General features: G+C 36.7%; 1 protein-coding gene across 5 annotated transcripts in view; it reads left to right on the top strand.

Moving 5' to 3' along the window:
• Ctnna2 (catenin alpha 2) overlaps positions 1-14,036 on the top strand; it is a 1,042,262-nt gene that overhangs the window by 239,118 nt on the left and 789,108 nt on the right. The window lies entirely within an intron of this gene.

The following is a 14,036-nucleotide window of genomic DNA, read 5'->3' as shown; positions in this document are numbered from 1 at the left end:
GTACATATCATTGATTTCCTCATGTTTCTTCTGACCATTGTGAATGTGATAGTACAGAAATGTAGTGATTTGTTTTCCATAATGGATAGATCAGGAGAGGCTTCTCTTTTGTGTTTGTGTGCTCACCAGAATAGTACAATTGGAGAATTTAGCAGGTATTTATGAATTGAACCAACAAACTGTTCATCACAATATATTTGACCCGTTTGTCTTTATGAGCAGACTTTCAGATATTTAAGTAAATATGCAATACTAATTCCAGGACAGAAAAGAAAATTAGGAACATTTAAATTTATACCCCTCGTCTTATATATTCTGTGACTATCCCAAAGATTAATTCAATTTGTATACACACATAAAAAATAATGTTTTTGTTATGTTTACTTCAGAAAAATCAGTTTCATGGGAAATATTTTCACAAAGGTTGTTGTCTGTTGATTCCAACTGCCTAAAAGGTTAAAATTTTCACATAAAGTGCAAAATGCTTAAATATGATCTTCAAAATTGAAGATGAGGGCACGGGGCATAGTTCAATGAAGGGTCATGTTCCTTGCATGGGAAACACTGTGTTTAGTTCTCAGTGTACCCCAATAAATTAAAAACACGAGCATTTTATAAACTGAAGTTACTTTTTAAAATTATCTTATAAAATTAAATTGCATATTAAAACATAATTAATGAATGCAAAATTTTAATCATTATGTTTAAAGCTCAGCATTTTAATTACTGTTTTAAAACTTACACTAAAACCCATTAAATTTGTTAGGAGAAGTAATTATTAGTAATTGCATTATTTCCTTTCCTTCTTGTTCCCAACATAAAGAATCACTTTCATGTATTGTACAAGATTTACAGGAACATCAATATATACCTATACCTATACATAAACAAATTTAAGAGTAGTATAGAATACTTAAATTTATATTTAACTATCTTTTGTTCTAATGATGAGAATGCCTTGATGTTTTGAGACTCACTGCACACTCTGAACAAGATGCAAAAAGAGTATACATATGTGTGTGTATTTATGTATATATATATGTAAAAAAAACAAATGCGGAGAGATACTCATTGTAAATCTAATGCATTCACACTGTCTGGTGAAATAAATGCTTCTCTTCAAGTCTTCTTGTCCTCTAGAGAAATAAAACACAATCAGTGGGGCCGGGAGTTTGGCCTAGTGGTAGAGTGCTTGCCTAGCATGCACGAAGACCCGGGTTCAATTCCTCAGTACCACATACATAGAAAAAACCTGGAAGTGGTACTGAGGCTCAAGTGGTAGAGCTCTAGCCTTGAGAAAACCCAAGGACAGTGCTCAGGCCCTGAGTTCAAGCCCAGGACTGGCAAAAAAAAAAATCAAAATCAAGTTCTTAGCCTTGGATACAAATAGCTTTTGTTTTGAGGATTCAGAAAATATGTCTAGAAAGAACTTCTCTGGCCTTTAAAAAATAATCACTTGGACATTGTTGGCTCAAGCCTGTAATCCTAGGTACTCAGGAGCCTCAGATCTACTGGTAGTGATTTGAAGCCAGTCCAAGCAGAAAAGTCTGTGAGGCACTTATCCCCAATAAACTACTCAGAAAAGGCTGGAAGTGTCACTGTGGCTCAGAGACAGCACCCAGGACTAGGGTCCAAGCCTCACAACTGACAACAACAACAACAACAAAAAGATTTCACTGTACTAGTGCTGGACAGTCAGTCTCGTGACTAGGGATGGACATTTGTATGTTAATACATGTAAATTTCCTGTGTGTGATATTTGAGATGCTATAAAGTGTTCTTGTTCAGTGACCTTTTATAAAATATGTGGACAGCCCATGCAATGTGGAGAAAAAAAATAGCACTGTGGTCTCTGTGGGATTTACAAAAGCTTTTGATCATATAATTCCTTTAAGAAGGATTTACCAGGTTGATGAGCAACTCCTAGATAAATGAAAGCCTCCCCTATCACAAAACCCACAAATGAAAACAAAAAATAAGGTATAAAATAAAATCAACACAGGCACTTAGTGAGAACTAACTCCACAACAAGGTGGTCCACAGCTCCAAGTTTGCCTTAAGGAGATACAGAGAAACCAAGGCATCCAGAAAAGATGGGGTGAAACCCACTGGAAAGGAATAGAAGATCTTTCCAGACTTGTGATGTTTGAAGATAGTTGGCCTTGAGTGGAGGCAGGTAAGTGAAGCAGGTTGTGAAAAAAATGCTTATGTTTCATAGCACCAGTTAAGTACCAAGAAGTGACTACTGTGTGATCCAAAATGGGTTACAAGAAATGCAATCCAGATTCTTTTCTTTGTATGCTAGATGTGTAGTCTCATCATCCAGGCATTATTAAGCATTCCTGCCCTGGTCTAGATTGCTGAGTGTGCTGCATGGTAACAGAGGGAAGGGATGGATGTGATTCATGGTGCTCACAATCTAGTGATGCATTTTTAATTAATTGCTTTCAGTGTAATTTACAGAATCTTGGAAGAATAGTCATCTTCTTCTTCTACCTTAGCTCTATTGCCAAAATGCTCGTTAAGGTTATTATTGTATGCATTTAAAAGATACCTTTCAAAACATAAACAACATATTAAAAATGTCAAGCACTTTCAATACAAATTATTAATGTGACTATGGTACACACGGGCTTCTGGTTGGGATTGTTTCAGAAAATGGGGGAGAAAATGGTGTGAGAAAGGTAGGAGTCATCCATTATAAACCAAGGTGGACATAGGCTGTGATGGGATGTGTGTACATTTACAAAGGCCCAAGGTGATCAAGCCATGGAGTAGCCAAAAAGGATCCCAACACCATCTTGTTTAAATGGAAACAAAATTTTTTGTATGAATTTTCTTTAAAATGGTATTTTAAAGGTGTGTGATAGAAGAGTTATGGTTATGTAAGTGTAGTAATCAGTGTATTTCCTTTATTTTTCTTTCCTTGTTATTCTTTTTTGTGGGCGGGGTGGGGGACAGTTGTGTGGCTTGAACTCTGGGCCTGGACACTGTGCCTGATCCCTTCGGCTAAAGGCTAGAGCACTACCATTTGAGCCACAACATCACTTCCAGTTCTCTGGTGGTTAATTGGAGATAAGAGTCTCATAGACGTTAGTGGCTTTGAAACTTAGTCCTCAGATCTCAGCTCCTGAATAGCTAGAATTACAGGCATGAGCCACTGTCACACAGCTTAAACAGTACATTTCTTTATGAACACTGTCACCCCTTTCTTCACTCTCTCCCAGGTTTTCTCCATCCCCCATCCCCAACCACAAGGTGTACAGTTAATTTTCAGCACAGTGATTAGTTTCTACCACTCCTGAATTTGTTCAGATATTGTTATGCCATATCTGTGCTACCCTCATTACTCTTCCAAAGACTGGTAACTGAACAAGACAAAAAGATGAGAAAGTAAAAATAGCAACAAAGAAAAACCTCTTGTTTCTATTTCCTGGAATTAGAAATTTAATAAATATTCTTTGATATGAGTAGAGGCACATAGGCATTGTTACTTTGTGTTCCTCCCCTGAAAGTATCCTCCTTTGGTCTCACTGTGTGTGACTGTCCAGAGTTCTATATAATTTACCATTCTCCAGTGTATTTTAGATTTAGCATCTGCATATGAGAGAAAACATGTGTCATTTGTCTCTGAGCTTACCTCACTGAACAAGATTTGTTCTAGATTTCTTTAAGTAAACTTAATTCACAGCTATATTCCTTGTGTCTGTGCCTTTACATTTCTTGATTTATAATAAGAATGCAGGATGAGAAGTTTAACTTTAAAAAGTCACTTTTTATATAAAGGCATTGGCCTTCCTTCTTGGTTATGATACGTTGCCTTTGTGTGTGTGTGCGTGTGTGTGATAGGCTTGAACTCGGCCTAGGCACTGTCCCTAAGCTCTTCAGCTCAAAGCTACCACCCTACCCCTGGAACTGGGTACCGTCCTGAGCTTTTCAGCTCAAGGCTACCACCCTACCCTTGAGCCAAGCCTCACTTCCTATTTTCTAGAGGTTAATTGGAGATGAGAGTCTCAGGTCCTTTTGTGCCCAGGATGGTTTTGAACCTTGATCCTTAGATCTCAGCCTCCCAAGTAGCTAGGATTACAGGCATGAACCACTATGCCTGGCTTCTGCTTTTTTCCTTCCCTAATAGAAGATCTTTGCTGCATTCACCACTCTAACAAGATCTGCTAAATTAGAACTTCCAGGTGAAGTCCTAAAATCCACACTTTAAATAGATGTTCAATCACTCCGATAATAAAATGAAATTTAAAAATAAATAAATTAAAGTAAGTAAATATTCAAGGAAGTCTAAACCAGCGGACTACTCTTTAGGGCCTACAGTCTTCAAAATAGATTTGAGGAAAGCAGTGAAACACTAATCTTTTGGTCATTAGACTTCTACTTGAGTGCTTTATTATTTATTTATTCATTTTTGCCATTGGTGGGGCTTGAACTCAGGGCCTGAGCACTGTCCTTAGACTTTTCTCATGGCTAGCACTCTACTACTTGAGCCACAGCACCACTTCCAGCTTTTTTTTATGTATGTGGTACCGAGGAATCGAACCTGGGCCTTCATTCATGCTAGGCAATCACTCAACTACTAGGCCAAATTCCCAGCCCGGAGTGATTTTATTTTTAAATGTATTTCTTATTATTTTATCACGACATTATGATGCATGTCAATAACATTGCTACAAGTCTTCTGGTGAGGTTCAGTAATTTTTATTCTCATATGCTTCAAATTGATCAGTACCATCTCATAGTACAGCAGGATTCTCACTTCTTCCTTTCAAAGCATTCCTTAGTTTGATTTTTCTTTTTTTGCCAGTCCTGGGCTTGAGCTCAGGGCCTGAGCAGTGTCCTTGGACTTTCTCAAGGCTAGAGCTCTACCACTTGAGCCTCAGCACCAGTTCTGGCTTTTTTCTATGTATGTGGTACCGAGGAATCGAACCCGGGTCTTCATGCATGCTAGGCAAGCACTTTAACCACTAGGCCAAACTCCCGGCCCCTGTAGTTTGATTTTATTTGAAAATACAAAGCTGATTCCTAATTGAAGGATAGGAAATAATAAATTACTTAAGGAAAGGCAACTGAAATTTTCTTTGGTTTTGTTGTTTAAAAATGAATGCCAGAGTAATGTGAAATATGAAGATATGATTGACCAAATTCATACCTTGAATATGATTCAAAAGCATTCTTTATCCGAACTAAGCAGGCAGACCACCATAAATACTATACAAAAATAAGTAAATTAGCTAATTAAATAAGATAGATTCGGTTGCAGATAATTTTATCTGGTTTCACTCCAAGAAGGTAAGAGAAATTATTGACTCTATGTGAAACTGATTCTTCTGAGACAATGAATAGAACTTCCATGCAGCGTTAAAATGTGGCTTCTCAAACAAAAGAAAATACATTCCAGTTATATATTTGAATTTTCCTTTCTTGGTCTCTTTGATGAGCCACAGTTCATATTACTAATCTAGTCATCTGAGGTTTGGGGAACAAAGGAATATTTTCCTAGGTAATTTCTGTGCCTTTGTCTGCTCATTTATAATACTTAGCAAAGTTTGACCTTATTTTTATATTGACAGGGGAATCTTCATGGTATAGATACTTTTTTGTTTCTTTGATTTTTTTTTCTCTGAAAGCTGTTAATTTTTTTTGCTTGGTAGAAACACAGTAATAAGCTACATAAAATACATTGAGGCAAAAAATTAAGTTGCTCTCAAGAAAGTTATAGAAATAGAAATCCTTTAATATTTTACTACATATTTACAAAAACTTGCATATAATATGTTGATAGATCTTTAGAACAATGAGGTTTCAGAAGAGAGAATGCAAAGAACTGTTACTATAGACTATAAAAATTCCTTATGATTGTTTAGCATCAACAGAATGAAAGGATTCTCAAATTTTCGTAAATGTCACATTATCATATCCTTTTATAAACTGTATTTGTTTCTTATCCACTGGGTTATGGTAGTAATCATTATCAAAAGGTATTTTCTTTTCCTAAGCCATAAAAAGCAACATTTTAGACATAGATGTAGGTCAGTAGCTGTAGTAATAACTCATGCTGGACTAGCATGAAAATGCCAGCTTTTCTTAGAAAGGAAAAGTTCAGGGATATGGGACTGAAGAATACAAAGAAGTAATCACATAATCTGAAAGACCAAATGATCCATACCAGTTTTGATAGAAACTAGCATTCAGTTTTAGATAACTCTTATATATGTCAACATTTCAGATTTTGTGGAATTTCATTGCTTTGTCAAGAAAAGTGCAAGAAAGCCTCTTCAAGATGTGGGTGTGATGATTTTAATTTGAATATGGAAATTAAAGTACTTTTATAAGGAGATTTTTCAATAGTCTAGGAAGTTAAAAAAAATCCCAGAATTTCAGGAGAAATTTTGTGCTGTGCTAGACTGATTCTAACAGGAAATATAAAATAACACTTTGTCTTTTGGAGCTTCTACTGACTCAACCTAAGATTTCTTCTTTGAACTCTGGTAGTCATCACACTGGGTTCTTTTACAAGACTAATTGGTGTTCTCAGGAAATTTATGAGCCAGCCATCCACAGATTAATTCTACCTGCAGAAAACACCTCAGAAAAGAGAGTATTACTTTTTTGAGGAACCTTCCAGAGTATTTGAACAAGCTTATATTCACACTAACAGTGTAATGATATTTGTTCACTGTAGGGCACATCTATGTCAACATTTGTTATTATTTTTCACATATATAGTTTCATATATTTTATTGCATACATACATGACATATACATTTTATATACACATATGTATATTTAGTTTGTTCTATATATTTTATTTGTAATATATATTTGCCATTCTAACTGGAGTAGATTTATTTGTATTTCTTAGAGCTATCCTATTACCCAGAAGTTCCACTCCTGGGCATTTTTCCAATAGAACATAAACAAGGCCAAATTTACCATAGCCAGGATATGAAATCAGCCCAAATGCCTCTCAATGGATGACTGACTCAAGAAAATTTTATATATGTGATGTATGTATATATATATACATCCGAATTATGCTAATCATTAGAAAGAATGCTATTGTACCATTCGTAAGAAAAAGGAGAGTTGCAAAAAAAAATCCTTATGTGAAGTAAACCAGACCCAGAGGAACATAGATTGCAAGGTTTCCATCATTTGTGGTAGTTAGACTACACCTATAAATCTAACAGTAAACATAATGGGTGGTAAGCAAGGTATTGCACATGAATTAACTCTGAAGTACAATATACATGGAAAGTATGAATAGTACAATTCTTTTAAAACACCAAGTCAAATCCCCAAAAATAAGTACTAGGAAATTGGTTCTTGCAAGTGGGAAGGGTTGAGCCAAACAAAGAAAGAAGAAATATAAGGGAAAGGGTGGTTTGAAAGAAAGTGAAGATGATTAAGTGGTGGCACAGGTCAAGATGTGTTGCACACATAAACTACTGTGATAATGGTAAAACATTCAATATATAAACTAAAATTAAGTTAAATGAGGAATGAAGTAAGAATATTCAAAGATGTGACATTGATTATATATTGTATTCATAAACGGCTTTGGTGAATGGCAACTCCTGTGTGCAACTACTTAAAAATAATACAAGACGGGCAGGGAGTTTGGGCTAGTGGTAGAGTTCTTGGTACCACATGCATAGAAAAAGCTGGAACTGGTGCTGAGGCTCAGGTGGTAGAGCTGTAACCTTGAGAAAGTCCAGGACTGGCAAAAAAAAAACCAATAATAATACAAGTATTCAGAAAAAAAGGAGAAGAAAGGAAAGAATGAAGGAAGGACGGCTGGGAGGGGAGGAAGGAAGGAAGGGAGAGGGGAGGGAGGGGAGAAAGGTAGAAAGGAAGGGAGGGAAGCAGAGGGAATAAGAATATAGAGTGTTAGTCAGGTATAGTGGCTTAGGCTTGTAAATCCTCGCCTCTCAGGGGGCTGAGTTCTGAGGATCATGGCCAGAAGCCAACCAGGGGTGGAAAGTCCTTGAGATTTTTGATTCCAGTTTGCCACAAAGACAAAGCTGGAAGTGGCCCAAGTGTGAATGTGATAGCCTTGAATACAAACGCTCAGGGACAGCACCAAGTCAGTGAGCTGGAGTCCCAGGATTGGCACTTGTTCCCCTCCCCTCCCCCGGCAGGAAAGTTATTTAATCTGTATTCTTTGTGACAGAGAAAAGAGGAAAGGAAAGGAAGAGGAAGAGAAAAAGACAAGACAGAAAACCTTGCAGTCTGGTGTGACAACATGGGAGAGTTAGTGCTAATTACTGCTACTAGGTGGTGATAGAAATGTCTCAGGATATTAAGGTGCCATGTAGAAATAAGGACACAAACTCAAAAGGAACTTGGCAATGAAATGTTACTTCTGCAGAAGCATGTGCTTGCTGACAGGAGGACAAGGGAATAAAGAAAGCTGAGCAGGCAGTCCACCCAGGTTTTACTCCCAATACCTTATTCCCTTTTGTTTGACTGAAGGGTTAAAAATTTATTCAAGGCCGGGAGTTTGGCCTAGTGGTTAAAGTGCTTGCCTAGCATGCATGAAGACCCAGGTTCAATTCCTCGGTACCACATACATAGAAAAAAAAGCCAGAAGTGGTGCTGAGGCTCAAGTGGTAGAGCTGTAGCCTTGAGAAAGTCCAAGGACAGTGCTCAGGCCCTGAGCTCAAGCCCAGGACTGGCAAATAAATAAATAAATAAATAAATAAATAAATAAATAAAATAAAATAAAGCATCTTTAAAAAATAAATTTATTCAAGCAATCAACCAAAACCAGGATCCTGATCAAAGTAGTAACTTGTCAGAAAAACCATTCATACTCAGGTGTCACACACTCTTCCACAAGAGCCATGCTTCGAGGTAAACAAGTCATAACAGGTTGTAGCTTTATTCAAATATCTTATAAGAATTGCTATTCACAATGCCTCAGCTACTCAGAAAACTGAGATCTGAAGATGAAGTGTTGAAGCCAACTCAGGAAAATCCAACAAACTCTTATTTCCAGTTAGCCAACAACAACAACAACAACAACAACAACAAAACTAGAATTGGTAACATATTAGCCTTGAGCACAAAAGCTCGGAGACAGCACCCAGAGGATGAGTTCAGGGCCGAAGACAGGCAAATAAATACATACACACAGTTCATAAGAGAGCAGCTATCCTTAAAGTGGCAGTGCTCATGGACAGAAAAGATTAACTCACAGTGACAATGTAGTGCTCAATATTATTGTTTGTTATAGTCAGTCTCAGTTCACTTAGAACACCTACAAAGAATTTATAGCAATACTTTAAAAAAAAGCCTAGCCCTTGGAACTTTGAAAATCACTTACTACTTTTGAACTAATATAGAAAGGAAGTAATTGTAATATCTCAGCATTTTTAGGGGGACCTGCATAGTCACTGGCACTCAGTGAACAGAGCTAGGAGTCAATTTAATAGCAGTGTAGCAACTACTCTCCACTTTCAGCCCAGAACTTCAGTGGAGCTGACATTTTAAAGGTGGCAGTAATCACATGGCAGCACCTTATACTGCCCATAGTCAATAACTGCAAGGACGAAACTATACCCAGGTGATCCTAACCACTCACAGGTGGTGGAGCAGGTTACACACTTCGTATAAAGACAAAAACAACTTGGCAGCTAAGCCTGCCAGGTTTACAGTAATGTTATTTTAACCCAGCAAAAGAAAGAGAGAAGCAAAGAGACAAAGAAAGAAGGAGAGAGAGAGAGAGAGAGAGAGAGAGAGAGAGAGAGAGAGAGAGAGAGAGAGAGAGAGAGAGAGAAAGAAATTAAGAAAGAAAGAGAAAATAAGTTGTATAGGATTGTTTTCAGTCACCTAGGGATAGGCAATATTGTACATTTTCTGTGCCAATTAAAATCTCATTAGGAAAATTGAAAACAGCTTGAGAATGTTTTTCTGAGTTCTGATGGCTTGGAGAAAGATTGTTTTCAGAAGGACAGCTGAATATGCTGGATAGTGCTTGTTTCTTGCCTCGAGTTCTTCTGCCACCAATTTCCTACACATAGAACCTGTTGTACAACTCAGAGTCATAGTCAATGCCTCTCCCTTTGTGCCTGGAGGTTGCTGCTGCTGTGGATTTGGGAGGCCTGTGTGGGAAACGACACTACAACGTTTCCAAAATTCTATATCTTCCAAAATTTTTATCTTTTTTTTGGTTGGGAGGGGTGGTTATGGGGCTTGAACTCTTCTCTTGGCTTTGGTGCTGTCCCTGAGCTCTTCAGCTCAAGGCCACAGCTCTACTTCCCATTTTCTAGTGGTTCATTGGAGATGAGTCTCTTCTCAGGTTCTTTAGTGCCCTGGCCGGCTTTGTACCGAGATCCTCAGATCTCAGCTTCCTGAGTTGCTAGGATTATAGTCATGAGCCACCTCCCCCTGCAGTCCAAAATTCTTAAGACCCAGGTCACTAATTCCTCTGACAACTCAGGAAGACACTAGAGCCAAATAAGTGCTGCTTCTCTTCCATCTCTAGGGGACAATAATGATATATACTTCGTGTGTCACTGTAAATGCCCCAGTAGTGTGAAGCCCCCAAATCCCACCATCAGAACCAGCTTCCCAGTTTCTTTTTGATTGGTTTCTCACTTTTCCTAGCTATTTTGGGAGTTACTTCTTTTCCCATGTGCTCTTTGCAGGAATTTAGGACACTTGTGTCAAAATAGCCCCCAAACTAACTTTCCATGTGAGATTGTGAAATGATATACAAGCCATCAATTTCTCACTGTCGAGTTAGGTGAGCATTCAGTGACATCATATCTGTTTTTAATCTGGGAATACAGAGGCCCACTCTGTTCACTTTTAATCTTAGCTATTGAACACACTATTGTGGCTGATATTTTTAGCAGTGTATAAAAAATAAAGATTATCTGCCTTATGGAGAAAAAGCAACTATGACAGGAAAGAGGCAGGTTGATGGGATCTCAAGTCCGCTCACCCTAGACAAAACAAAGCAGAATTAATCCTGAATCCCAGGAGGGACCTAAAGCAAAGACCTAAAGCACACTGAGGTTGTGGTCTCCTTATTTCCCAGTGCCACTCCTCAAAGAACAGGAATCATGGCAAATCTGCCATGCAGGTCTCCCAGCAGATCTGAGAGTGGTGCATGATTAAAGATGCAGTCTTTGGTCCAGGACTAACTGTGATATCTGATATATACATAAATATTTATGTGTGTATGTTGATATAACGAAATAATCCATTTGAAGGGCCAAAATTATGGATAGCATAGCATGGTTACTTAATACATTTTAGCTTTTATTCTTAGCTTTCATTATAAAGGCTTGTAAATACTGCATTAAATTCTGTTCTAACAAATCATGTTTAACAATTTATTATATATGCATACATTTATACACACACACACACACACACACACGGGAATTTTTTTTCACTTATTTCCTTAAGGACCTTCCTTTCAGGTTCAAAGGGATAATGACAAGGCAACATGAGTCACATTACCATGGAGAGTATGTCTTGCCCACCCACAAAGTAGAACTATTATAGGAATTAATAGCTTTCAGCATATTGTTTTTTGCTACATGTCAGATTGCATGATTTTAGTCCATAATGCAAAATTTCACTATTGCCTATGTGAGGAATCTTCATGGAGCACTATTTTTTTTTTTTTAATTCTTGGGCTGGGTTACTTGTGGATTACAAAGGGACTAAACTGATCCTGACTCACATTCTTCCAAAGACACAGGTTGATTATGGGTGTTTTCCTGCCCTGAATGTGTAAAGAAATTAATAATGAAGAGTACACTTACCAGGAGAAGTTAAGAATACAGAGAGAAGCAAGGAGACTCGAATGTTGGTGGGAAAAGAATTTGGTTTTTAGTATGAAATACAAGATGATTTTAAGTATACAGTTTGGCAAAATGTCCCAATTTTATGCCTTTTCATCTGTTACTGTTTATCACTTGTCAGTTATAGAGATAGAAAATGATTTTTACATAAAGATGGGTATATTTTCCATTTCCTCTTTCTGTTAATATGCAAGAAGAATAAGAAACTATATATAATCCCGGCTAATGAGATGAAATGGGATAATGTTCTTGATAAACATTGAAAAGATAAAAGATTTACAAAAATAAAGTATGTATGAGCAAAATGTTATATATAAGATGCTGATTAAAAAATTGTGGCTTGTTTGGTGATTGGGTTATTATATTGATATTTATCTGTTCAGTTTTTATGGACATTTTTACAATTTATGAATATTGTTTTCATATACTGATATTTTGTTGAGACTGTCTCCCTTACCCATAGTTGGTATTATGTCCTACTACTGTACTGTAATTCTACAAAATGTCAATGAATACTTAATAAAAAGTGTTTTAAATATTTTACCCTTTTTAGAATTCAGGTTGTCCCATAAGAGAAAATATAAAGCAATTTCATTAAGGGCATATATCCTATCACATATGTGTTTTACACATTTATATTCAGTGTTATGACATATTATGTATATATAATATATAAACATCAGTGTTTACTATTGTATGTACTACATTGATCATTCTAAGTCATAGTGGGCAGCCAGTGATTCAGTACATCCTGAAGATGGAATATGAAAGGTACAATGAGGATTAGGCCTGGGTAAGCCATCTCTTTTCTCTTTCTGGAGCGGGCTTTCTAGAAAATTCTAGACCAAGCATGTGGTCCTTGAACTTCTGGACATAGCCCCTGAGCAAAATAATCCTTCTCTGTCTTCATATGCCACCTATTACACCACCTACCTGGTCCTGCCAGACAGCAATCATCTCTCTAGTGCCAAGGCATTGCCATTGTTGGAGTCACAACTTTTTCTCTTATCCAAAGCCCTGAACCTTTGTCTGTAACTGGAACATAGGTCATCTTCCTGTGGCTCCCGCTAGGAAACGCAAACTAGGCAGCTTAGAGATGAAAAAGAAGGAACTGGGCCAGCTGGGAGAGAGAGGGGCAGGTTTGCCATGAATGCAGGTACTCATTATTAGGTAGAAATTTTTCTGAAAACACTGTATTCCTAATTGATTATGATATATTTTTTGTAATGTTGCTTACAAGGAAGCTGGAAGGTTAATGATAGGTAAGAGGCCTGGTTGTTTGATAAACCCAAGGAACAGAAAGGCTTAGAACTTGTTTATCTTCTATATTTCATCCTCATCATTCTCCCAGGTTCTAGTCTTTCCTCTTTCACAAAGACTTATGTTCACAGAGGAATTTAATCAGGTTTGTGATTCATTTGCATTGTTTGTGAAATTAGTCTTTTCTATAATACATGAATTTTAAGCATTTTTCAACTTAGTAATTTAAATTGTTCCTACTAAGAAAAAAAATGCTCTATTATATATCATGTTACTAAGTGTTTAAGGCTTACTGAATTTATATTTTATTCAATGTTTAAACAATGTATTAATTCCTCAAAAAGTTTCAAATTTTTCTATTTCATGAGTGAATTAAAGTGCTGATATTGAATGATTGGCCATTACATTATACATTTAACAAAGAAAAATACTGAAGTACTTATATCTTTTATTGAAGTTACAGCTGCCCTACTTGTCTTTAAAAAACACAGTGCTATTATGTGAACTGTAAATTCTAAGATGCTGTTCTGAGAAAGAGAAAGCTAAAATTGTTCCTAGGAAATTATACTTTTCTAGTCTGGCAACTACATTTCCTGTTCTTTTATATTTATGAAATGTAATTTTATTCAAGAGATTACTAATGTATAATGCAAAATTGCAAAATAGTACAAGTTCATGTTTTTCATTCTGTTTATAGATTCACCATGATCCTTTTCCAAAAGTTACATTTGCATGGCATTTCACTTTTAATACCTGGTGTTTATAATTAAAAGGATGAAGGGTGTAATATAAGCTACTTAGAATGCTTCTTACATATAATAATTCTCTATATCACCAAATCATTGATTTACAGTGCATTATTGAGTCATCTGTGGTGCCAGGCTGGCTCCTTTGAAACTCAAAGTGTCAAATACTCACTGAGATTTGCATGAGGGGAAAAGGGGT

The sequence above is a fragment of the Megascapheus bottae genome, chromosome 7, assembly GCF_031878675.1.
Source record: "Megascapheus bottae isolate mThoBot1 chromosome 7, mThoBot2.hap1, whole genome shotgun sequence".
Classification (NCBI taxonomy): domain Eukaryota; kingdom Metazoa; phylum Chordata; class Mammalia; order Rodentia; family Geomyidae; genus Megascapheus; species Megascapheus bottae.
Note: the sequence above shows the minus strand (reverse complement) of the source record. Positions and strands in the feature narration are given on the sequence as shown.